The sequence below is a fragment of the Callospermophilus lateralis genome, chromosome 18 (assembly GCF_048772815.1).
Source record: "Callospermophilus lateralis isolate mCalLat2 chromosome 18, mCalLat2.hap1, whole genome shotgun sequence".
In the NCBI taxonomy this organism is placed as follows: Eukaryota; Metazoa; Chordata; class Mammalia; order Rodentia; family Sciuridae; genus Callospermophilus; species Callospermophilus lateralis.
The window spans coordinates 770,557-793,849 of NC_135322.1; the positions used below are offsets into that span (position 1 = coordinate 770,557).

At 47.3% G+C, this 23,293-nt stretch overlaps 2 pseudogenes; both read left to right on the top strand.

Moving 5' to 3' along the window:
• The first annotated feature begins 1,479 nt into the window (after positions 1 to 1,479).
• On the top strand, positions 1,480 to 10,861 carry LOC143384153 (uncharacterized; annotated as a pseudogene).
• Positions 10,862 to 17,584: 6,723 nt separating this feature from the next.
• On the top strand, positions 17,585 to 17,713 carry LOC143384582 (U6 spliceosomal RNA; annotated as a pseudogene).
• The last annotated feature ends 5,580 nt before the right edge of the window (positions 17,714 to 23,293 follow it).

Consider the following 23,293-nt stretch of genomic DNA (forward strand, 5'->3'; position numbering starts at 1 on the left):
AAACAAGAAAAAGGGATGGGGATGTGGCTCATTGGTGAAATTCCCAATACCACTAAAGAAAAGGAAAAAAAAACAACGCAGAACACACAACCAGGAAATCTGGTGTGACCACCCTTTTTAAAGTATTACTTTATTCTACATTTGATCTCACCTGCATTCAGAATAAAAATCTTTGTCCCATGCAGCTATAAGTAGAATATTTACTTCTTGAATTGTTTAATTTCTATTTATTTTAACCATGTCTTTTTACACATACAATTTTAAACTCTACTTTGTTGCATCAGTCACCCCGAGGCCACTAGAACTGAAGTCCTACACACGTGGGAAGCTGGAGCTCTCTGCCATCACACCTGCTCCCCTGAGCGGTTCCGTCTCTTACGATGGCGATTTCATTTATATATATATAGTTGGGGATGGACAGCATGCCTTTATTTTATTGACTTACTTATTGGTGCTGAGGATCGAAACCCAGCCCAGCGACGTCATTCTTTTAAGCCACTTATGCTAAGAATCTTGGGGTCTTCATTGACTTCTCTCTTTTATTCATATCCCATATTCAATCAACGTTTGTTGTTCAAACTTTCTACAAATTTTGCAATATAAACAGAATTTTTCTTTTTTTTTTTTTTAGGATGAAATTTTATTTATTTATTTATTTATTTATTTATTTTTATTGGTTATTCAAAACATTACAAAGATTGCAGAATCACATCGGTTACACATCCACATTTTTACATAATACCATAATAGTAACTGTTGTATTCTGCTACCTTTCCTATCCTCTACTATCCCCCCTCCCCTCCCCTCCCATCTTCTCTCTCTACCCCATCTACTGTAATTCATTTCTCTCCTTATTTTTTTCCCATTCCCCTCACAAACTCTTATATGTAATTTTGTATAACAATGAGGGTCTCCTTCCATTTCCATGCAATTTCCCTTTTCTCTCCCTTTCCCTCCTACTTCATGACTCTGCTTAATGTTAATCTTTTCCTCCTGCTCTTCCTCCCTGCTTTTTCTTAATCTCAACCATCATCTTGTGTTAGCCTTTCTGTCGCTGTGACCACCAGCCCTCAGAGCCAGACAGTCTATGTGGGACTCCCTGCGCCATCTGCGAGCACAAATGTCGGCGCTTCCGGGGAGAAGAGGGCGAGCGGAAGGGGTGGAGCGGAACTCGGTGCTTCCCTTTCAGAATACCCCAGGCCTCGCCGCCGCACCTGGGAGCCTGGGGGGGGGGGGGGCGGGGGGGGCGGGGGGGGGCGGGGGGGGGGTCAGCGGAACCGGAAGGGAGTCCCCGTCAGGCCGGAAGCTGGGCAATTACCGCACTACCCAGAAGGCAGCAGGCGCGACGCGGGTTGGGCGGGGCTTCCGGGTTTGGAGCCCCGGCGACGGGTCTGGCGCTGCGGTCCTCCCAGGGGGACGGAGGCGGGCGGCAGCCAAAGCTGGCGAGTCGGAGCTGCAGGGTCCGCGCCCTGCGGGCGGATGGCGGCGCGGGTGAGTGGCGGCGGCCCTGGAGACCCTCGCCGTGTCGCCTGCCCTTTCCGCCGGAGGTGGATGGCACAGCCGGGCTGGCAGGCTGTCCTGCTGGGCACCGCGGCTCCGTGGGGCGCAGGCGGCCTCGGGGTTCCACGGCGCCCCTTCCCGGGGACGTGTCCTCGAGCAGGCCTCCCCTGGGTTCCCGTTCCCTCGGGCGGAAAGTGGGAGTGTGGACGTTTTCCGTCGGCTGAGCACCAGAGGGGTGCACCCGAGCGTCCAGCACGGCCAGGGGCCTGCACGCCGCCCCGACGGGGGTGCGCTCGATACCAGTTATCAGCGACCCAACTCTGCTTCCTCAAGTGTTGATGTTTGAACACTGGAGAGAGCGTTGAGGCGAGCATAGAAAGCAGGTTTTATTTTAAAAGCAGTAACACAGACTTCTCTAGGGAGGGAGAAGGGGGTCATGGCTGGGGTCATGGCTGGTGTCCTGGTGTCCCCCAAAGTGAGAGCATCCTGCCACTTTTATACATTTTAGACTTTCTTTGTTCTCCTGCTCTCTTGTCCCTTATCTCTCTCCTTCCTGCATACATGACTAGGCCCAGAAGATTCAGTGGGTGGCCAAAATGTGAGAAGCAGATGGGCTGCAGGGGCCAAGCGGAGTGATCCAGGCAGGTGGCAGCTCAGGAGGCATTAATTAACAACTGTTACAGCTCCCTGTATGGAGGGACAGTTCCGGGGACAGGTTACCTTGGTAAGGATGGGGGAGGCGTCTTCAGCTTCCCAGACCCAAACTGGCCTCCATTTTCACCATCTGACTCAACTGCCTATCTACCCTGACTGCCTATCTTTAATTCTTCCTTCACTTTCCTGGTCTGCTTTGCAGTCCTGGGGTCGCCCCAGAAGGAGTGTGACACTTGAGCCACCTGGCATCTTGACTCTACAAAGCTAAGGTTTGGGAGGACCCGTTAGCATTTTTGGAATCACTGCTGTGGGAGGGCAGAAAAGTTAGCAAGGTAAGCTGTCAAATTTCCCTTTCAGTTTAGGACAGATGGCACTGAGAGGCAATAGTGAATTGAGACAATAGTGAATCTACCTACCTTCCTGCTTGAGGCATTTATCAGAGGTAGAAAGTAAGTCCATTAAAAAGTTCACTGATGTTGGTGTTCCAGAGCATCATGTCCCTGACTGAGCACTGGGTCACTCCCGATCACCTCTGTAACTGTGTAGACCTGATCATTGTTGGGACTTGTCTTGTCTTTTTTTTTTTTTAACTTTCTCATCCCTCTCTTCATGTTAGACTCCCTCCAGTGTCCCTCCCTTGAAGAGGCCATCACTGTTGATTCCATTTATTATTAACCATAATCTCTTTATTTTCTTTCATTTGATCCTTGTCTTCTGAATCTTTAGATTATCTGAAATTATCTTGCTCATTTATTTAGTTGCTTATTTATTCTAGCCCTTGCATGTGAGTGCCAGTTACTACTCTATCCTGACTAGACAGGTACATTGATTATTCTCTGGAAATCACTGATGAATGAACAGGTCTCCTTGTCCAGGGCTCCCCTCCCCAGCAGAGCCTGTTGGGATCTTCTTAATCTATCTGATCTTTCAACCACTTCTGTTTCCTCCTCTTCTGTTCTCCCCTGGCTCACTGCATCCAACCAAGGAGTCATGAACTTGCCATACTGTTTCCCATCATGTGACCTTTGATCTTTTACTTCTCAAGGTCTAGGACACTGTCCTGGATTGCTGAGAGTCTGCTGCTCCACACCCTTTCTGAGCATCAGACCTAGGATCTTTCCCTGGACATTTCACTATTGTCAGTCAGACCTGGGAACTTGCTTGGATCCCAGATACCTGAGTTCAGTTGCTTGCCTACATAAGAAATAAGCAAACAATGAAAAAAGGAAAAAAGTTTACACAATTTGGTCAGACGAGGGAGAAGAAACTAGGTTGCTTTCCTCCTGGTCCCATAGAAGCGGTAACTGTAAGATATGGAAAATGAAAAAACCCCAAAATAGTGGACCCTGGGAAGAGGGTGTGAAGAGAGGGTGGCACATTGATGGCATTGATCCTTTCCCAGTGACAGAACAAGCCCTAGAAAGGAAGCCAAAGCATTGATCCTTCCCCCAAACAAATTCTTTCCCAGTGATAGTACAATAGGACCATGAAGAGAAAGAGACCTTCCATTTTTCTCTAAGTAAAAGTATTGCCCAGTAAAAACAAATTTCAAATTCTCACAAACCTGTTTCCTGAGTGCCCAAACTGACATGCTCTGCTAATAATTAAGTCATGTCTCAGTGTAAACTATATAAACACATACTCTCCCTTTGGCCAGGGACTCATTTTCCACCCGGAAAGTGGGTCCATCAGAGGTGTGACTCCATTGCTGAATAAAGGTTTGCTAATCCATGAAGTCTTCACCTGGCTTGGTCCTTTTGTGCTAACAGTTACAGCTTAGAGAAACCAGGTGATACACACTTACAGACTTAGCTAGGCTGGGCTAAGCAGAGAACATGTCAGCTATGCCAGGATGGGGCAGAGGGTGGTTTTTATTCTCAGCACCAGGAGGTTCAGGAGTTCTTTCAGTTCTAGTCCTAGCTGAAGTACCCTACCACCACTACTACTTGCCCATCTTCTGGCAACTTTGTGAAGTCTTTTGCAAGGTGTTGAAATCCTGCCTCTGCTTCAATGTGGATCTGCAGGTGAGTCCAAAGCTGTATTAGCCCCACCATGCTGGCAGTGACATGGAAATGATAAGATTAATAAAAGTTGCACAACACATCAAGTACTTATATATGGTGCGTCCTCCACCAATCACCTTGTGAACATTCTTCTTCAGATCAGAACTGCATGGTAGTATAGAAGTGATTATTGTATTGATTTGAAAATTGAGGCTTGGAGAAATAATGATATCCTCATTGGTTACACAGCTAGAAAATGTCAAAGTTGAGGCCTGATTCTGGCTCCAGAGTTGGAGACTTCTGTTTGCTTTATCAGTGTGCAAAGCTCTCAGCCCTGGCAGGCCCACAGTGAGGACCAGTGGGGCTCCACTCTGCAGCTACTTTTACTATAGAATTTAACACATTCCTCTGTTGTCCCAGGGCCCTTACGTCTGCCTCCCACCATCCTCACAGGACTTTTCTTGTCCGTGTCGTCTCCAGTTCTTTCTCATGGGAAGTTTCTCTCTCAGCTATAGTTGCTTCATGTCCAAAGGCCATACCTACTTCCACCTGGAGCCCTGCACAGAGCTTAGCCCTCAGGAGGTGTTGGCATTCAGGCCTGGGTCTCTGCACCTTCACCACTGACTGACTGACTTTGATCCTATCCACCTGCACAAGGCTAGTGGCATTCCGTTTGACTCTCCAGGTGTTGGTGACCTTCAAGGATGTAGCCGAGACCTTCACCCCAGAGGAGTGGAAATAGCTGGACTTGGCCCAGAGGACCCTGTTCCGGGAGGTGATGCTGGAGACCTGTGTGCTCCTGATCTCACTGCTTACCCCTGGGGACTCCAGCCTCCTTGATTCTCCACTGGGAAAAAAGGTTCTAGGTGCTATCCTGCTCGCTGCCCTCATCCCCTGCAGCTTTTAAGTTCATCTCCTCCTGCCTTACACTCCATGTGTCTGAATCAAGGATTGTTGGGGTAAAAACATTAGTTTCCAAACACAAAAACATACCCCACTGCCTGGTGCACTCTCTCCTTAGCCCAAGACCCTCATTCTAGATTCCATAGGCGGAAAGCTGCCTGGCCCAGCTGGGAGGAGTCATCTATGCCCATAGTTCTGGCACAGTGGTGGGTGAAAAGGTGTCCTAAGGGTGGCACTGAGTCTCCTGAGGCTGGGCCTCAGTCCTCCATGGGTCCAGGTAATCTTACTTTACTTTGGATTGAGCTGAGCTATGAAATGCATTTTGTATGTAACAAAATAGATCAAACCAGCTTCTCTTGGAGGAAGATTTACCACCTCACTTAATGTGATGCTGTGGCATGGCTGCTTTGTGCATTGTGGTGTCCCCAAGGGTATCAGGGTTTCTGTCCTCTCTCCTATGTGGTGGCCATCTCTGTCCTGTATCAAGCCAGCTCCTTACACGGTTACAGTGCTGTGGCCTGCACGTTTCAGCCCTCTCCTCCCACATTGGAATATAGGCACTCTCCACATTGAGGACCAGCTAAGGTGATCAGGGATGCCACTTGCCAGTTTATTTCAACCAGAGGTTTTCTGCTGTCTCTAGCCCCCAGATTCTTCTGGGAGGACTTCAGAAATCTTGCTGCCCAGGCCTGTTAAGTTTTGTTTCTGTTGGTTAGGGTTTGGGGTTGGGCATTCCCAGCTGATTCTGAAGAAGATATTTGAGAACCAGTGGCAAAGTTAATTGGAAAACACAGGCTGGAGGCAAGGGCTCTGCTCACCAGTGTCCATGTCTGTTTATGAGAGTGGTGTACAGCTGGACAGTGTTCACTGTTGTAGGTGGAGGCCCAGGGCAGTGGGCATTGCATGGATGGGCAGCAGTACCCTGGTGAGCAGTTTAGTGCAGGGTTGGGGTTTGCACCTGTTGTCATCTTTGTTATTATAAAATATGTTGACTGGGTGGCTTAAATAATAGGAATTTTCTCACAGTTCTGGAGGCCAAAGTCTGAAATAAGTTGCCAGCCACCTTGGTTCCTGCCAAGGCCTCTTCCTAGTTGACAAATGGCTGCCTTCTCATGTGTCCTTACATGGCAGAAAGAGATTTCTCTCTCTTCATCCTCATAGGTCACAGTCCTCTGAGCTCAGTGCCCATCCTTATGACCTCATTTAACCTACTTACCTCCTGAAGACTTTGTCTCTATCTGCAGTCACACTGGGGATGGGGGCTTCAGTGTGAGTTTTGGAGAGCACTTCAGTCCACAGCAGTGCCCTTGGTTTTCAGGTCTCAATGCAACTTTCTGCTTTTCTTGTTTCACTCTAGTCTCGTCCCTGTCATGAAGTCCCAGGCAGTTGGAAAGTTTATTTTTCTCATCAAATCACAATGTCTGGTCTGGGGTTGTGGCTCAGAAGTAGAGCGCTTGCCTAGCATGTGTGAGGTCCTCGGTTCTATCCTCAGCACCATATAAAAATAAATAAAATGAAGATGTTATGTTCAACTACAACTAAAACATAAATATTAAAAAAAAAACACCATGTCCCACTTCTTTTTGGCCACAAACAGGGCATCAGGTTCCGGAGATGCTTTACCTGCTGGAGCATGGGCAGGAGCTGTGGGCAGTGAAGAGAGGCCTCACCCATAGCCCCTGTGCAGGTAGGCAGCCAAAAGCTGGCCAGTGGGGTGCAGGGACCGCTGTCTATGAGCCGCTGGGTAGAATGCCTTGCTGTGGCCTCCTGGGTTCTTGTGCACTATAAAGTGAGCTCTGTACCACACAGTCATTCAGAGATCCAGATGCTTCCGGTGTGACGGGGCAGCTGTAGATTGCTCTGACATTACCCAGCTGGGAGGGGAAGTGTGAGAGGGAAGGGAGAGATAATGGCTAGAGTACACATGCTTCATTCTTGAAGTACATGTACATTCTTGACTATACATTTGGCCTCACCAGGGTTCTCTGGCCACAAAATATGGCTTTACTTTGTGTCCTGGGAGAGCAGTGAATGAATTGGTTTGCTTAACTTTCAGGCTGTACTCAAACAACCAGAGAGGGTGACTCAGTGGTAGTGTGCTCACCATTCTGAGCCTCTGAGCTCTATACCCTGCACCATGCACAAATTTTTTTTAAAAATCAGAGTAAAAGTGATTTCTGTGTCGCTGAGCAACTCAAGGATATAATTGGATAATGTGTGATACTGCTGAGTTTAGTGCGCCTGACAGTAGCAGCAAAACCGAGCAGCGCCTATTCTCTGTGCAGTGGTGTAGTCATGATGAATAACCAGCATCGTGCATTTCCTTCTGGACTGAGAGAAAAGGACCTTCACTGCCCTTGTTAGCACTGTCCACACCATACAGCATCCCACTCTTTCCCCCTTATCCCCATCCATCCATCTTCCTCTTTGTCCAAAGACACAAAAGCAGCCCACAGTCCTTGGTAACATATCTTCTTGCCTCTCTTGCCCTAAAAAGTACCAGGATGGCATTTGACCTTTTTTGCCCACATCTGTGCTGAAGAGAGTAGCTGAAGCCTTCTGTCTGGTGGATTGGCATCACTACCAAGTCATGATCTCCCTGGTTGTGGTTCACAGAGCTTCTTCACACCTATCTCCTCAATCTCGTGTTTCCACTTAAGTGTCTGGAAGGTACCTTAAGCTCATCATGACCTTCAACATCATGCCAACCCCTTTCTCCCCAGACATACCCCTCCTCCTCACTTCAGATCCAACACCATCCTGTCCATATTGTGTCATCTGCATCTCCTGACTTGTCACCTCTGGCTCCTTTGTCTGCTACATGGTCTACACCCAGCCCATGTCTCATGGTCTTTTGCCTGGTGGTGGAGAAGCTCCCAATGGTCACCCGTCTGCTCTGTGCCTTGGTCAGCTCTTTCCTGCTCTGGATCCTACAGCCACTCAGGTCCACATCTTCAGCCCTTCCCCAGCAGATGGTGTCTTAGCACATTCCCCTTCATGTTAGAAATAAAGTGTGTGCTCATGTTACCTGCTCTTGACCTTATGAGGGTGTGTCTGTGCCTCTCTCGGACCTCATTCCCTCCTGTCCTCCATGCTACATAAGAATTCTGTGTTCTCAGGAACTTGATTCTCACCTCACCTTCTACTATGTCTGTGTCTGCCTCCTCCTCCATGTCCTCTATAGGGACTTGCCTACTTCCTGCCTCCTACTGTGTCCGAGTCTTCCTCCTCTGTACTTATGGGGGAAATGAGCACAAGACACTTCTTCATCCTTTAAATGTATTGTCCAGCACCAGGCAGGGGGGTGGTGTGATTCTATATACAAACCAAGATCCTTGAAAGAGTTGGCTCATTTTTGGAAGATATGTGTACACTTGGCTTCCATATTTTTTATTTGAAATCTCTTTTAGTTTTTAAAAATCTGCTGTAGTCAGCGATGAGCACAAGTCTTAAGGTTCAGTTTTAGTTTTTCTGTGCATGTAGACTGGCATGCTCCCTCCTTGGTGGAGGTCTAGATCATTTGCTGCACCTTATAGGCTCCTGTTTCTCTTCCCCAACAGCAGCTCCCCCTGTGGTGGCAGATGTGGCTTTGACTCACTGTGGATTAGTTCTGACTGGCTGCGAATGGAAATGTGTTCAGAGTTGGTCATCCTGTGGGCTATGATACTGAAAGCCTAAGAGGGAGTTTTGCTGACCTTTGTGGTGCTTACATTGTTAGGATGTTGTGGAGAATGGGCCCTGAATGTTCTTTTTCATAACATGCAGTGGATGTAATGCTCACTTCGCCCACGTACATACCCAGGAGTGGCTATGCCACAAGGTCTGTGCTGACTTAAGTTGAACTACCAGGTGTCTCCCCAGAGCAGCTTCACTCTTTGTGTTCTTGTGGGCAGTTATGAGGGGGCCATTGCACGGGGTCTTCCTGAATATGGTACCAGCCGCTTCTCTCCTCGGGCACAGTGCTTGGGTTCCTCAGACCTCAGTATGGGTGCTACTCATCCTGCCAGTGCACCGAGAGCCCACAGTTCAGGACCCAGAGTGCACTGAGCACTCTGTCATCTTTCTTCTTCAGCCCTCAGGGCCGTTTGAGGCATGGCGCCTCTGATCCCTACGTGAGGGTGTCCAGTCTGGATGGACACCCCCATTAGATCGCTGGAGTGGGGCAGGATCTGATCGCAGCAGTCTTCCCCATGCTGATTGTGTCTGGCTACAGGAGTTTCACTGTCACTGTGTCATTTTGGTCATTTTTTCCCATGTGTCTTCTGTCCTATGCTGGGATCAGTGTTCATTCCTTCTAAACTGGCCTCTCCTTCAGTGTGAGCTTCCCGAGATGTCTGCTGCCCATTTCTTCTGAGTCTTCAGCACTCTCTAAGGGAAAATCTGCCCTTGCTTACCCCCAAACTTGAGCCCAATGGCACTTCTCTTTCTGGATCCACCCTGGTTTCTTCATTTGTCCCTAGCTCATGGGACACCCCTTCTGGGAAGTCTCCCATGGTTTTTCTTCCCAGTCTCGTTAGGAGCCACTCTCCTGTACAGTCATGACACCAAGACATCAGGTCTTGAGCCAGATGTGCCCCAGACTGTGTCAAGACCCTGCCTTCCCTTCCGTGTCCTGGATAGGTAAGAGGGGTCTGCACTCCAGATCCTCTGTTGCCGGCCCTCCAGGCTTCCCTTTAAATGGTCTCATGGGTACAAAGCTCATGGAAAACAATTGGAAACCTGAGTCCTGGAGCTGTGAAGCAGCAGGAGTTGGAAATGCCCATTGGGTCCTCACTTTCCCACTCATCTTTTTCTCCCATGTTGCTTCACTAGGCATCTCCTCTTTGTGTATCCAATTCCTTTCAGGTGACAGAGCACAGCTTCAGACCAGAGTGTCAACTGCTCATACATCGGTTTTATCAGAGGAAACCTTGCTGCAGGGAGGCCGGATTTGGGGATCTCCAAGGGACTCCAGGTTGGGGCACCCTTGGGATCCGGAAGGGCAGAAAGTTTGAGTGAAGCCAGGGAAGGGCTTTTCTGAGGAGCCAGTGGGGGACTTGCACCCCAGGGCATCCCAGGAGCAGGCCTCTCCAAACGTCCTCAGCAGGGGAGACTGAGCAGCTGGGGAAGGAAGGCTTCCTCCACGCAGGATCAGACCTGCACAGATGCAGACAATGTGGGAAGGCTTCAGCAGGAAGTGGTACCTGGCTCGACACCAGCGGGTGCACACAGGGCTGAAGCCCTATGGATGCAGTGCCTGTGGGAAGGCCTTCAGTCACAGCTCCACCCTCATTCGGCACTACTTCACCCACACTGGGGAAAAACCATACATGTGTGCAGAGTGTGGCAAGGCTTTCAAACGCAGGGCGTACCTTGTGCAGCACCGTCCAGTTCACACTGGGGAGAGGCCCTACGAGTGCACTCGGTGTCAGAAGGCCTTCGCCCATCGCTCCACGTTCATTTGCCATAGCAGGACCCACACTGGGGAGAAACCCTTCGAGTGTAGAGAGTGTGCGCGAGCCTTTAGCAGCAAGGCACACCTGGTTCAGCACTTCATCGGGCACACGGGAGAGAAACCCTATGTATGTGCACAGTGCGGCAAGGCCTTCCAGTGCAGCTCAGAGCTCTCCCAGCACCGAAGGGTCCACACTGGGGAGAGGCCCTACGAGTGCACGCAGTGTGGCAAGGCCTTCCACCGAAGCGTGTACCTGGCGCAACACTCGGTCATCCACTCCGGGGAGTTGCCCCACAGGTGCCTCGAGTGCGGGAAGGCCTTCAAGCGCAGGTCACACCTCCTGCAGCACCAGCGTGTCCACTCCTGAAAGACACAGGTGTGTAATTGTGGAGTCCTGCCTCTCACAGTGGACCCACAAGTGTTGAAACCGCTTGTGTGCAAACAAGGTGAAGACGCTCCTCCCTCTTCTTTTGGCCAGCACTTGCTTAACTAAACATGTGAGCCGTGGCCCTAGAGAGAAGCCCCTCCAGTCAGAGGTGCAACCAGAGAGGAGTGGGGAATACTCACCAGAGGCTCAACTCTGAGAGCTCATGCTGAGATGGCCCAAGCTAGAAGGAACATACTTGCTGTCCTAGGATTCTTAGTGAGGAACAGCCATATGGCTATGTAATTGTCACTGTGCAGACTCATGTAGAGCACCACTTGCTCATGCTGGGAAGTCATGCTGGAGTCTGACTGGCTTTGGTGTTTGCTCTGTGAACCTATAAAAGCCTTCAGTCACAAGCCTCCATGGTTAACACCAGGAAGATGACTTAGTATGATTAAAAAATGACTGGTCCCAGCTACTCCAGAGGCCAGCCCCAGCAACTTAGACCCTGTCTCAAACTAAGTAGATAAATCGGGCCAGAGTGGAGTATTTGCCTAGCATACACAAAGCCCTGGGTTCCAAAATCCCTAACACTGAAAAAAGGAAAAAAGAATAGATAGGAGGAGGGGGGAACAGGGTATGAGAGAAAAAATAATGTCTTCATACCCTCCTTCAGATTCTTGCCAGGCCTCCTGGAGTTTTTCTTGAGTTTTCCTCTCAGTGGGGGAATGTTTAGGAGGTACACTCTGCACTTTGCTTTCTATACTGTTCACTGCTGTCCTGTGGCAGGGGAGCTGTGCATGAGAGAAGCTCTTCATTCTCCGGAAACCCGTGTTCCAAATCCCTACTGTGAGGTGTCAGTTCCTTGTGATGGGAAGGCTCGAGTCGTGGATGCCACCATGTGATGTGCACCACTGGAGACTGCATAAGGCCTTTGTCAATCATGTGGTCTGAACTCCCAGTACTCATGCCTCCTGATTCCAGGCACTTGTTGGTTTTCTGTATTTTCTGGGTGGCAGCATGGGCAGGCACCTTGTCCCTGTTCAGCTGAACCCCTCCATTCCCATGTTTCTGGGGCTTTTTAGTCCTGTGATGGGTACTTTGCATCCTCCCCCCCCAGTAGTTGTCTAGGGGTTGAACTGTAGCTAAAACAGCTAAGGCACTGCACAGTGCACCCAGTAGAGGGCACATGGGGAGGGAGCTTGTTGTCCAGTTGTGGGGGTCAGAGAGGTTTGTGCAGGATAACATACCTGGTGTCTTAGCAGGTGAAGCAGGACACCCATTACAGGTTTGTGTGGGTTCCATGGTTAACCACTGAACATGGCAACTTGAAATTACTCCTGTGGGAGTTTGTTTTCAAACTATATGAGATAATCAGTGTTGGATTAATAAGTACGTTTTATGAAAAGCACAAGGAATTCACTTCCTCCCTTGAGCGTCCTGCAGGCTTTTCAGAGGCCAGTGCTTCACATTTCCATGATGGGCACCTTCTTTCCTGTGGTGTTGTATGTACATGTTCTGTGAGTCAAAAGCTCTGTTTGGGGGGACAGTCGCATCATTTTCTGTTCTTTGGGGAAGAGAGTTGACTTGTGAAGACCCCAGCTGCCCCTTCTCTCTAGGAGACTGTAGGTGTTGTGCCACGGCTCTGCATACACTGAGCTCCTGGGTCCAAGCAAGTTGTGAAAAGCTCTCTAAAAACATCTCGGCTCTCAAGGAGGGGTCTTCTTTGCAGGCCTGGGGACCTGGTCCCCAGTGTATTCCCAAAGCAGGAGTGATGTTTCCCCGGGTGAAGGACACCCTGGGGTTTGTTCTCTCACCTTCCAGGTCTTTCCACAGTCTCCCTGTGTGTTCAGCACAGGGACTTCCCATGAGCTTGCTGTGGTGAGAGAAGGAGGCTCAGAAGACACTGCCTTGGATCACGGCAACTCACCACTGGGTCCCCAGAGAAGGGCCCCCACATGACTGCGTCATGGGTCCTGCCCCTGAGCAGAGAAGGAGCTGACTGGCTAGTACATGAAAACAGTTCCTAAAAGTTAGCCTGACTCTGTTTTATTAGCCATTTTTAACTCAGTAAAAATTTTAAGGGCTGCTTTCCAGAGCATTCAGTTCAGCATTAATTGAGCTAAAATGCATTTTCACACTCACAGTTCAGTCTTTTTTATTGTGTTGCATTTAATGGATGAAGCAGTCAATAGAAAGGGGTGGGGGAGGGAGTGGGACCAGCACTGACTGTCCTCTGGGCAGCCTTCCTGATTGCTCTCCAGTTGGTAGAGTCCACAAAGAGAAGGTAGAAAAGGAGCCAGCCAAGCAAGCCTGCAGAGACGCTAGAATTGGTAGTGTTGGTGGGCAAAGGTGAAAATGCTAGGAAGGTTCCTCCCACAGCTAGCCTCTCACCCTTGGGTGTGAAGTGCAAAGAGGCAGGCTGTCACAGCATTCCTCCCTGGAGACTCTGGTCACATGAACTTTGGGTTCAAAAATCAAGAAATCACTGAGTGAACAAAACATGTCCCAGAGCTTGCCCCGTGAAGGAAGGCTCTGGAGCAACGGACATGGTCGGGGGAGCGGCCTGGAGCAGTGCGGGCTGCCCTTGGTGCCAGCTGTCTGGCTTCATCGCACTCCCCACGCTCCTCTCTCTGTTCTGTGCATTGTGGATGTTTTCCATAACATAGCAACCTCCCAAAACCTCTCCATCATTTTGTGATTTTTTGTTCCCTTGATCTGATATTTTTTGTTTCAATTTAAAACAATATTTGTTGAACTCAATTTGTAATTCATTTAAAAAATCTTTTATTCCCAAAAATACTACTTACAATTGTCTTGCCAACATCAGGAACCTCAGATTAATTCTGTCTCCAGAAAAAACAGGAAAAGTCAAAAACTGCCTAATATATAGGTTCTTCCAGTCTCAACCAGGACTTAAGTGTCTTATTTGTGTTTTTTTTTTTAAACCATCAAAGACTCAAGACTTTTGTAAGATACCAGCAACAGACTGCTGATCTCTAGATATGTCCACATCTGGCCCCCAGAATCTGTGAATGTGTTTATACCTGCCAAAGGGACATTCAGAAATGAACACGTCTTAGGATCTGGGACTGGGTGGGTGGGTGTGGGAGGATTCCATTTGTGCTCACAGAGGTGTGATGGGAGATGAGCAAAGAGATGCTGCATTGTGGCATGAAGATGGAGGAGGAGCCAGGCATGGGGGTGCTCACCTCTAATCCCAGCAGCTCAGATGGCTGAGGCAAGAGGATTACAAGTTCGAGCCCAACCTCAGAAATTTAGTGAGGTCGTAAGCAATTTGGCAAGACCCTGTATCAAAATTAAAAAATTAAAAAGGCTTGGGGTGTGAGTGGGTGGTTAAGCACCCCTGGGTTCAATCCCCAGTACCAAAAAAAAAAGAAGGAAAAATATGGAAGAGGGGGTGCCAGCCAAGGCATTCAGGAAGTTCCAGGAGCTGAGAAAAGTGACAGGACGGTTTCTCTCCAGAAGCCATTCTTTTTTAGAAGAGGAGAAGAATGAAAAAACTGGCGCAGAGCATGGTTCTTCTGTTCAGGCCTCATATGAGATGGGAGCTGGGAGCCTAGGCCTCCTGTAGACCTACTCCAGTGGGTTCCTTTGCTTTAAACAGATACACATGGTATTTCCTTCCTTTTTCAGTGTTAAGTTTGATATAGAGTGATGCCCAAATCCACTAGAAAAACATGGCTGCAGAGTTGCCTTCTGAAGTGGGCCTCTCACTCTGGAGAGTCCAGCCAAAGGGAAGAGTTGGGGTGAGGTGCATCTGTCCCCCACCTGTGGGGAGAGTGGCCACAAGCAGGGCTTCTGGGTGTATGTTGGCTTTGGTCCTGTGGGTGCAGCTGTGGCTCAGCTCAGGCCAGTTCCTTGAGTAGCATTTAGAAGGGTCAAGCAAGTGTGGGTGTTGGCCACCTGGGGCACAGGTCCACATGCTGTCAGTTGGTTTCAGCAGCGCTGCATGCCGAGAACCAGCTGGGCCCTGTTAGTGCCTTTCTCCTTTCTGTGGAGCCAGGGAGACCTGACCACAGCACGGTACAGTGATAATCTAGTGGTGTTTTAAGCCACCAAAGTTTTGGCAATTTGTACAGCAGCAATGGAAATGTATTATACCTCCCAATATTTAAATGTGGAAAATGTATAATAAATTCATTCAAACACACAGAATTGGTGTGTATTCTATGAGAACTGGGGATATCCAAGTGTGTTACAATATTTATAAGCATTTTCAATCATGGATACAGATGCAGAAATCCAAACTAAAATAACTGGAAACAAAATTAAATCCCATAGCTTTAAAATGTTTTCAGGCTCAAAAGCCAACATCAGGGGGCTGGGGTTGTGGCTCAGTGGTAGAGCGCTCGTCTTGCATGTGTGAGGCACTGGGTTAGATCCTCAGCATCACATAAAAATAAATAAGTAAAAGATATTTTGACCATCTACAACTAAAACAATTTTTTTAAAAAAGCCAACATGGTGGTTTACTTGAGAAGTGTTACATAACCACATACACATTACACTTAATGTCAGGATACAGAAATGTGCTAGTCGGAACATCATAAGTCAACAGATTTCCAAGGTAGGACAAAGGTATAGCAGGGCCAGCTGCTGTTGGTCTTTGCCTGACAGAGATGAACCCTGAGACTCACAGCTACCAGCTACTCAGCTTCAGCTGATCACGTGAGTTTTGTGAAGAAATTAGGGAGATATAAAGTGCTTCCTGCTCCCAGAAAGGGAAAAGTGAACTTTCCCTTCTCTGAGGGCCTCAGGAGAGGTTCTGAATCAAATAAAACCAGTGTGGCCAGAGGAGAGAGAGGGATGAGAGATTCAGCACTTGGCAGACAGAGAATGAGAACAAGGCATTAAAAAAATCCACTGTAGCTCAGAGGTAGAGCACTCGCCCAGTACAAACTATCTTGAGAAATTTAAAGCCATTATTTAATTCATCTCTCTTTTTTGGTTGTTGTTGTTGTTATTATCATCATCATTAGGTTCTGGGGATTGAACTTGGTCACTTGACCACTCAGCCACATCCACAGCCCTATTTTCAATTTTATTTAGAGAGAGGGTCTCACTGAGCTGCTTAGGGCCTCACTAAGTTGCTGAGGCTGACTTTGAACTTGCAATCCTCCTGCCTCGGCCTTCCGAGTTGCTGGGATTACGTGCTCCACCGCACCAGGCTTCTTACAGCCTGAACAGTATTTAGTTTTACATCATATTTGAGAGTGTCTGCGTGGGGTAAGAAATGACTTGTTTTTCTGTGGCAGGAAGTGCTGTTCTTTCATAACAAATGCAGAGATTACAGATCCCCCCCAGGAGAGATGCAGGATCACACACTGGGCACCTATTTCCCCCCTCAGGGCCTTACCATTCCAACACATCTCAGCCTGAAGCCTCAGAGTGAATGCTGTGGGCTCAGGCAAATGGGGGAGGGATGGTAGGGAGGCAAACAGCCACTGCCGCTCACAGGAAAAGGTGAACGGGAAGTGTGGGCGGTCCCACGCAGGTGGATGGGGGTGGCAACCTGCCTATGTTTCCCCAGCAAATGACTTCCCCTGTCTATAAGAATACCTTTGTGTCAAGCCCAGAGAGCATTAATGTGTTACAGAGGACACATATGTAAGATTCCTGGGATAATATGAAACTCTCCTGCAGTAACTGCACACTTACCCAGCTGTCATTTGCTGCTGGAACAATGGGTGCAGATACCCCTCTTTGGTGTGGAACGGGTGCCTAGACCTGAGGTGCAAGTTTGGGACTCCATGCCTCTATTTCCCTTCTGGGGTCGTAGTTGCAGGGACAGGACAGGACTCCTCAGGGAGTTAAGAATCCGTGTGGAGCGTGCATATTGCTGAAAGCCATTAGTAAGGGCATAGTGCTATTAGGAGCTGGCTCTGGAAGCATCTGTGACACGGGGTGAAACTGTTCGCAGTGAAGACTCAGCAGTGAGAATGAAGCTGACACATGGCCGTGAGGAACTTGGTGACCCTCTGAGTCTCATCTCCCTACGATTCGAGTTCATACTGAACCACCAAGGAAGATCCACCGTAAGTAATAGTCAAGGGGAATTAGAAAGAAGAGCCAAACAAATTAAGCATTGGAGTGGATGCAGGGAGGGGAGGAAACAAGATCAGTAGGAGATCCCCAAATGTCTCTGAAACTCTGAGGAGCACCAGCAGACCATGGTGGAACAGCCACTGGCCCCATACGGTCACAGGAATGGAAGTTTTCCCTTCAGTGTTCTCCCTGTTCCTTGGGCTTGCACAGAAGAGTGTGCTGGACTGTATTTGGTTTCCTTTCTCCTCCCCAGATCCCTGAAGCCCAGAAACCACCACAAGGCAGCTGTTCAGGAAACATCAAGGGGTGCTCAGTCCACCCTGAGGATGCTTCTGCAGGGATGAGCTGTTGGCAAAGGGTGGCCTTGCACTCAGGGTTTGGGCGGAGCAAACTGGCCTTCCCCTGGTTATGCCCCCGTCCTTCATTCCTGGGGCCAGTAGTTCAAGAGACTCACAAATGGCTCTCAGAAGAGCAAAACCACCGTAACAAGGAAGCAGTCTGGCAGTGCAGACAACAGAGGGCGCTCTCTCCCAGCTTTCAAGGTGGAAGTCAGATCAGTTGTGGGCAGGTTGGAGAGCTCTCCTCTGGGTTTGTAGATGGCACCTTCCTATGTCTTCTCTGTGTCTTAGTCTTTTCTTATAAAGACACCAATTTGTGCTGACTTTGGCAACACGTATACTAAAATCGCAATGATACAGAAAGGATCAGCACGGCTCCTGCACAAGGATGACATACAGATTCCAGCTAGACTGGACTAGGGCCCGACCATCTCACCTAAATTTTACATTACCTTTTTAAAGGCCTATTTCTAATTATACCCACATTCTGAGATCCTTCAGGTTAGAACTTCCACATATGTGTTTTGGAGGACAAAATTCCACTATTTGAGATGCAGAACAGAGTGGAAGAGTGGGGGATCCTCTTCCCAGCTTCAAGTGAGCTAGGAGCTCTGGGGGCAGAAACCCCTGGGAGGTGCTTGGTGAGCAGTCAAAAGGTGGAGACAATCTTGGACACTCTTGACTTCTGGCCATGGCAGGAAATTATTTTTGCTTCCTGCTGTTAAGAGAGGATTCAGGGCTGGCGATATAGCTCAGTTGGTAAAGTGCTTGTCTTGCATGCACAAAACCCTGAGCTCAATCCCAGCACTGCACCCCCCTCCATAAAAAAAGAAGAGAGGATCAGGGCAGAGTTGGGGATGCCTCAGGGGTGACAACTTCTCAGCTGAGGAAGCAGTCTCCTGAGCTAGACCGCAGTGAATGGCCACCTGCACTGTAATATGCAGATGGCCAGGGTGATTAATTTCAGGGTCTGAACGGAGATCCATGTTCAGGCTAGAAATTTATCCATAAAAGGTATAGGGAGTTCAAGGACCAAATAAACAGAAATATTTCAGACTATGGAACTACTCCAGGTGCTACTAAGACACTAGAGATAGTAGGAACATAACTAAACGTTGTAAAAGCTATATATGCTAAACCCAAGTCCAACATCATTCTAAATAGAGAAAAACTGAAAGCATTTCCTCTAAAAACTGGAATAAGCAGGGTGCCCCCTCTTTTACCACTCCTATTCAACATGGTCCTGAAACTCCAGCCAGAGTAATTAAGCAAAAGAAAAAAAGGGATACAGATATGAAAAGAAGAGCTCAAACTATCCGTATTTGCTGAAGACAAGACCACCCCAAAAAACTCCACCAGGAAACTTCTAGACCTAGTAAATGAATTCAGCAAACTAAAAGGATATGAAATTAACACCCATAGATCTGTTGCATTCCTATACACCAATGATGAATAGCTGAAAGAATCAGGAAAATTGTCCTATTCACAATAGCCTCAAAAAATAAAATATTTGGTAATCTAACAGAAGGGGTGAAACACATTCACAGTGAAAACAACAGTCACTAAAGAAATTGAAAAAGACCTTAGAAGATGGAAAGATCTCCCATGTTCTTAGATAGAATTAATGTTGTTAAAATGGCCATACTAAAAAAAAGTGCCATACAGATTTCATGCAATTCCTATTAAAATTCCAATGATGTTCTTCATAGAAATAGAAAAAGCAGTCATGAAATTTATTTGGAAAAATAGAAAAGTGACACTGGAGGCATCACAACACCAGACCTTAAATTATAGTACAGAGCTATGTAATGAAAATGACATGATGTTGGCACAAAAACAAACATGAAGACGATTGGAACAGAATAGAAGACAGAGTCCGACCCACATAGATTCAGTCATCTCATACTAGACAAAGGTGCCATAAACATATATTGGAGAAAAGATTGGGAAAACTGGAAATCCATATGTAGTAGAGTGAAATTGAACCTCTCTCTCTCACCCGGCACAAAACTCAACTCAAAGTGGATCAAAGACCTAGACATTTAGACCAGAGACTCTGCACATAGTAGAAGAAAAAGCAGGTCCCAATCTTTATCCCATTGCCTTAGGAACTGACTTCCTTAACGAGTCTTCTAAAGCAAAAGAAGTAAAATCAAGAATCAATCAATGGGGTGCTATCAAACTAAGACACTTCTTCCCTGCAAAGGAAACAAGAACATGAAGAGAGACCCTACAGAATGGAGAAAATCTTCACCACTAGCACCTCAGATAGAGCATTAATGTCCAGGATATACAAAGAACTCAAGTTTTTGACCTTAACACCCAAAATCCTCCAAATAAAAAAAATGAATAAATGGGCTAAGGAATTAAACAGAAATTTCACTGAAGAAGAAAAATGAATGGTCAAAAATATAACAGTGTCGGTGAGGATGTGGGGGTAAAGGTTAACTTAATACATTGCTGCCTGGGTGGGGAGAGCTAGTCCAGCGGGAGTGGTCATGCTGCCGTGGACATCCAGCAGGACCTCGGGCAGCAGCTGCACCACAAGGTCACTCACAATGGGTCCCTAAGAGTGAGACTCAGAGATCACAAACAATCTGCACACAGAAGAAATCGGCCTGGGAGAACTCTTCAGAGCTGTGAGCAGTGTCCCTTCCTTGAGGTGGCGGCTGGCTACGGGAGGAGCCCTTTACCAGTGTGGTCACCTGGGAGAACTCCAGAACACCATATCATGATTACGATTTCACAATTCCATTTAAGGATAGAGTGAGAAATAGGAAATCACTAGTGTAATGAAAATAGTTACAGAACTATAAGTAAAATAGGCGACAGGGTTCAAGAAAGGATGAGGTGGCATCATCAAGAGGGTTTACAAAGTAAGAGAAATGCAGGTCTGCAGGCTTGCTGGGGAACTCTGTGTCTGTATGAGCCTCGAAACTGAGATCTTGGCATTGCTAAGGATTGCTGTGGACCCGGAGACCTACACTGAGTCACAGGATATAGGAACTCATCAATGTCTGTGACTTGGGGTTCTATGGAGACACAAGAGGAGCCAAAAAGTGGAGGCTTGACGGGGTCCTCATAAGGGTATCTTAGCTCATAAGGGTATCTTAGCTCATAAGGGTATCTTAGCTCATAAGGGTATCTTAGCTCATAAGGGTATCTTAGCTCATAAGGGTATCTTCTTTTATACAGATTTTGGCTTCTGTATAAAAGAAGAGCCATCTTCTAATGGGATGTGTCACTGAGGTGAAACCACTGGACAGCTAAGAGATACTTGACAGATAATAGACACGGGAATGGATCCGTTATATGGCAGTGGAGGCCCTTGCAGGGTAGATAATATGGATTAGTGTGAGAGTGAGAATAGCCTTTAAAATCCTGCTAAATGTCAGGATGAGGTTCTCATCATTCTTGATTCCTTAACTCACAATATTTTTCCATACTTGTCTTTACATAAAGTTTTCACTTTAAAACCAAGAGACAAATGAGCCTTTCACTTGTCTAAACAGGGGATGTGGACAACAGCATTCCATGGATGCTAGAAAATTAGATGCACGTTATTAAAGACTCCATTGGGCACAGCATACCCTGCACAGAACAATCACAAAACAAGCAGAAAACAGCAACAGGCACATCCACACACCTGCAGCCGCTCCCACACAGGCTCTCCATGTCTGCTCAAGGTGGGAGCTCATCCCCCTTATCTCCTTACTTGAAGCAAGCCTGCATCCTGAGGGCTTCAGTCAGAGCCCTGTTATAGGCCATGTGTTGAGTGAGAAGAGGGAGCAGTTTCTGAAAGAATCTGAGAGAAGGGAGATGCCAGGCAGCCCTAAGAGCTCACTGGAGTGGCCACATGCCTCTCCTCCCTTAGCATTTGCTTCTTGAATGTGTTCGGGCATTCATCAATCCTTTATCTATCATCTATGTATCATGTATCATTTGTGTATCATTTACACCTATCACCTGTCATCATCTATGCATCATTTATCCTCTATCTTCTACATATCATCCATCATTTAGTAACATCTATCATCTATGTATCATTCACCGTCCATGTATCATCCATCACTAACTTGTCATCTGTCTTCCTATAGTCTACCTAAAGTCTTTGTTTCCAATCTCAGAAAGGCAAAACATTTTTAAGACAAGTTAATCTTGGATTTCCTGAGAAAAATACTTCCTAAGATTCCTATCCTTCCCCAGAGGGAAAAGCTACTTACCATATTAGATTTCCTCCCAGGACCGGGATGCGGAGGCAGCATGTGTCAAGTGTGTGGGTGAGACAGTGAGCCTCAGATTGAGGTCTAGGACTGCAAGACCTCACCTCCTTGCTGGCAGCGATCATCATGTCACCTGGGAGTGTGGTGACAGTGTCCTTGAAGGGACTGCAGAGGACACTGAGAATCTGGGATTGTGCAGAGCACTGACAGCTTTGGAAGTGCTTAGTATCCACTGGGAGGACTTGTATTTCAAGTAAACAATAAAAATTCCGGGGCAGGTGAGAAGAGGACCCTGAAATCTAAAGACTAGATAAGGGTGCCATTGTTACCAGATCTGTGTCCGCAGACAACAGTCAAACCTGAATCATAGATACAGCTCCTTTCAGTTCCCCAATTGAGTTAGTCTATAGAACTGGAATCCCTCGTATGAGGCAGAGTCCCTTAATAAAGGAACCTCTTCACTGCCAAAAATTTACCCTGTCAACATGTCCCCCACTCTCATGGTCTTCACCAGAGTAACTCTTGGAGACTACCAGAAGGAGGTCCTGAACCAATTCCCAGAGTGGGCGCTTTTGCAGATCAGAGGACCCCTGGGGTGAACAGGCAGCACTTGGCAGGTGATCATGTTGGACTGCCTCTGTCATGGAAGCGGTAATTTTTTGGTCCTATTGAAATAGACACTTGGATATAGATTTGCTTTCCCTGCACACAGCACACCTGCCAAAGCCACCAGAAGTGGATGTATGTGACGCCTAACCCCATCACAGCATTCCACACACTGCTTCCAAGGAAATCAGATCACAGCAAATAAAGTGGCAGCAGGCCATGCTCATGAATTCACAGGTCTTCCCATGGGAACACGGGAAGGAACAAAGCCCAGCACGGCGGGCTCCACAGGTCGAGTGGATTTCGAAGACTCAGTTACAGCACCAGCAAGGGGGCAATGCCTTGTAGGGCTGAGGCAAGGTTCCCCAAGAGGCTGCACATCTATGAATTGATTCCAAGAAACGGTGATGTCCCAAAGCCAGAACTCAGTGGTCCAGGAATCGGGGGGTGGAAATATGAATGTCATCACTCCCCATGAAAATGAAAGTGAAATGTTTGCTTCCTGTCCCTGTGGCCTGAGTTCAAAAAGAGGTGCTTCCATGAAGAGACATGATAATGACTTACTGTACTGGGAGTTACGACTGCCACCCAGCCATGGGCTGGGGTGTGGCTCAACCATAGAGTTCTACCTTAGCATGTGCCACACTGGGATCGGATCTCCAGTACGGAAAATAAAAATGGCAGATTCTGCTGTAAGAAACTCATAAAAATTAGACAAATTAAAGCCAGGTAAAAGAAGACTTTCATTAAACATTGTACTGAAAGTTTTGAAGAGACATTAGACTTCTATTCAATAATGAACAGAAAGTGTTATCCACTATTATTAGGCAATAAAAATAAATAAAAATTGCCAGAATTGATAAGAATGAAGCAAAAGTATTTTATGGAGAAAATGCTCTGATATCTATAAAAATGACAGAAATACCTAATAAACCTAAAAAATACCTACTAGAATCAGTTCCTGAAGTTTGAAGGACATAAGATCCATTTAAAATAAATGATTGTTTCTATGTATTTAACAATTGAGAAATCATTGCCTTCAAAAATTAGTACCTTGAGGGCTGGGGATGTGGCTCAGCGGTAGCGCGCTCACCTGGCATATGTGTGGCCGGGGTTCGATCCTCAGCACCACATACAAACAAAGATGTTGTATCTGCTGAAAAAACTAAAAATAAATAAATATTAAAATTCATTCT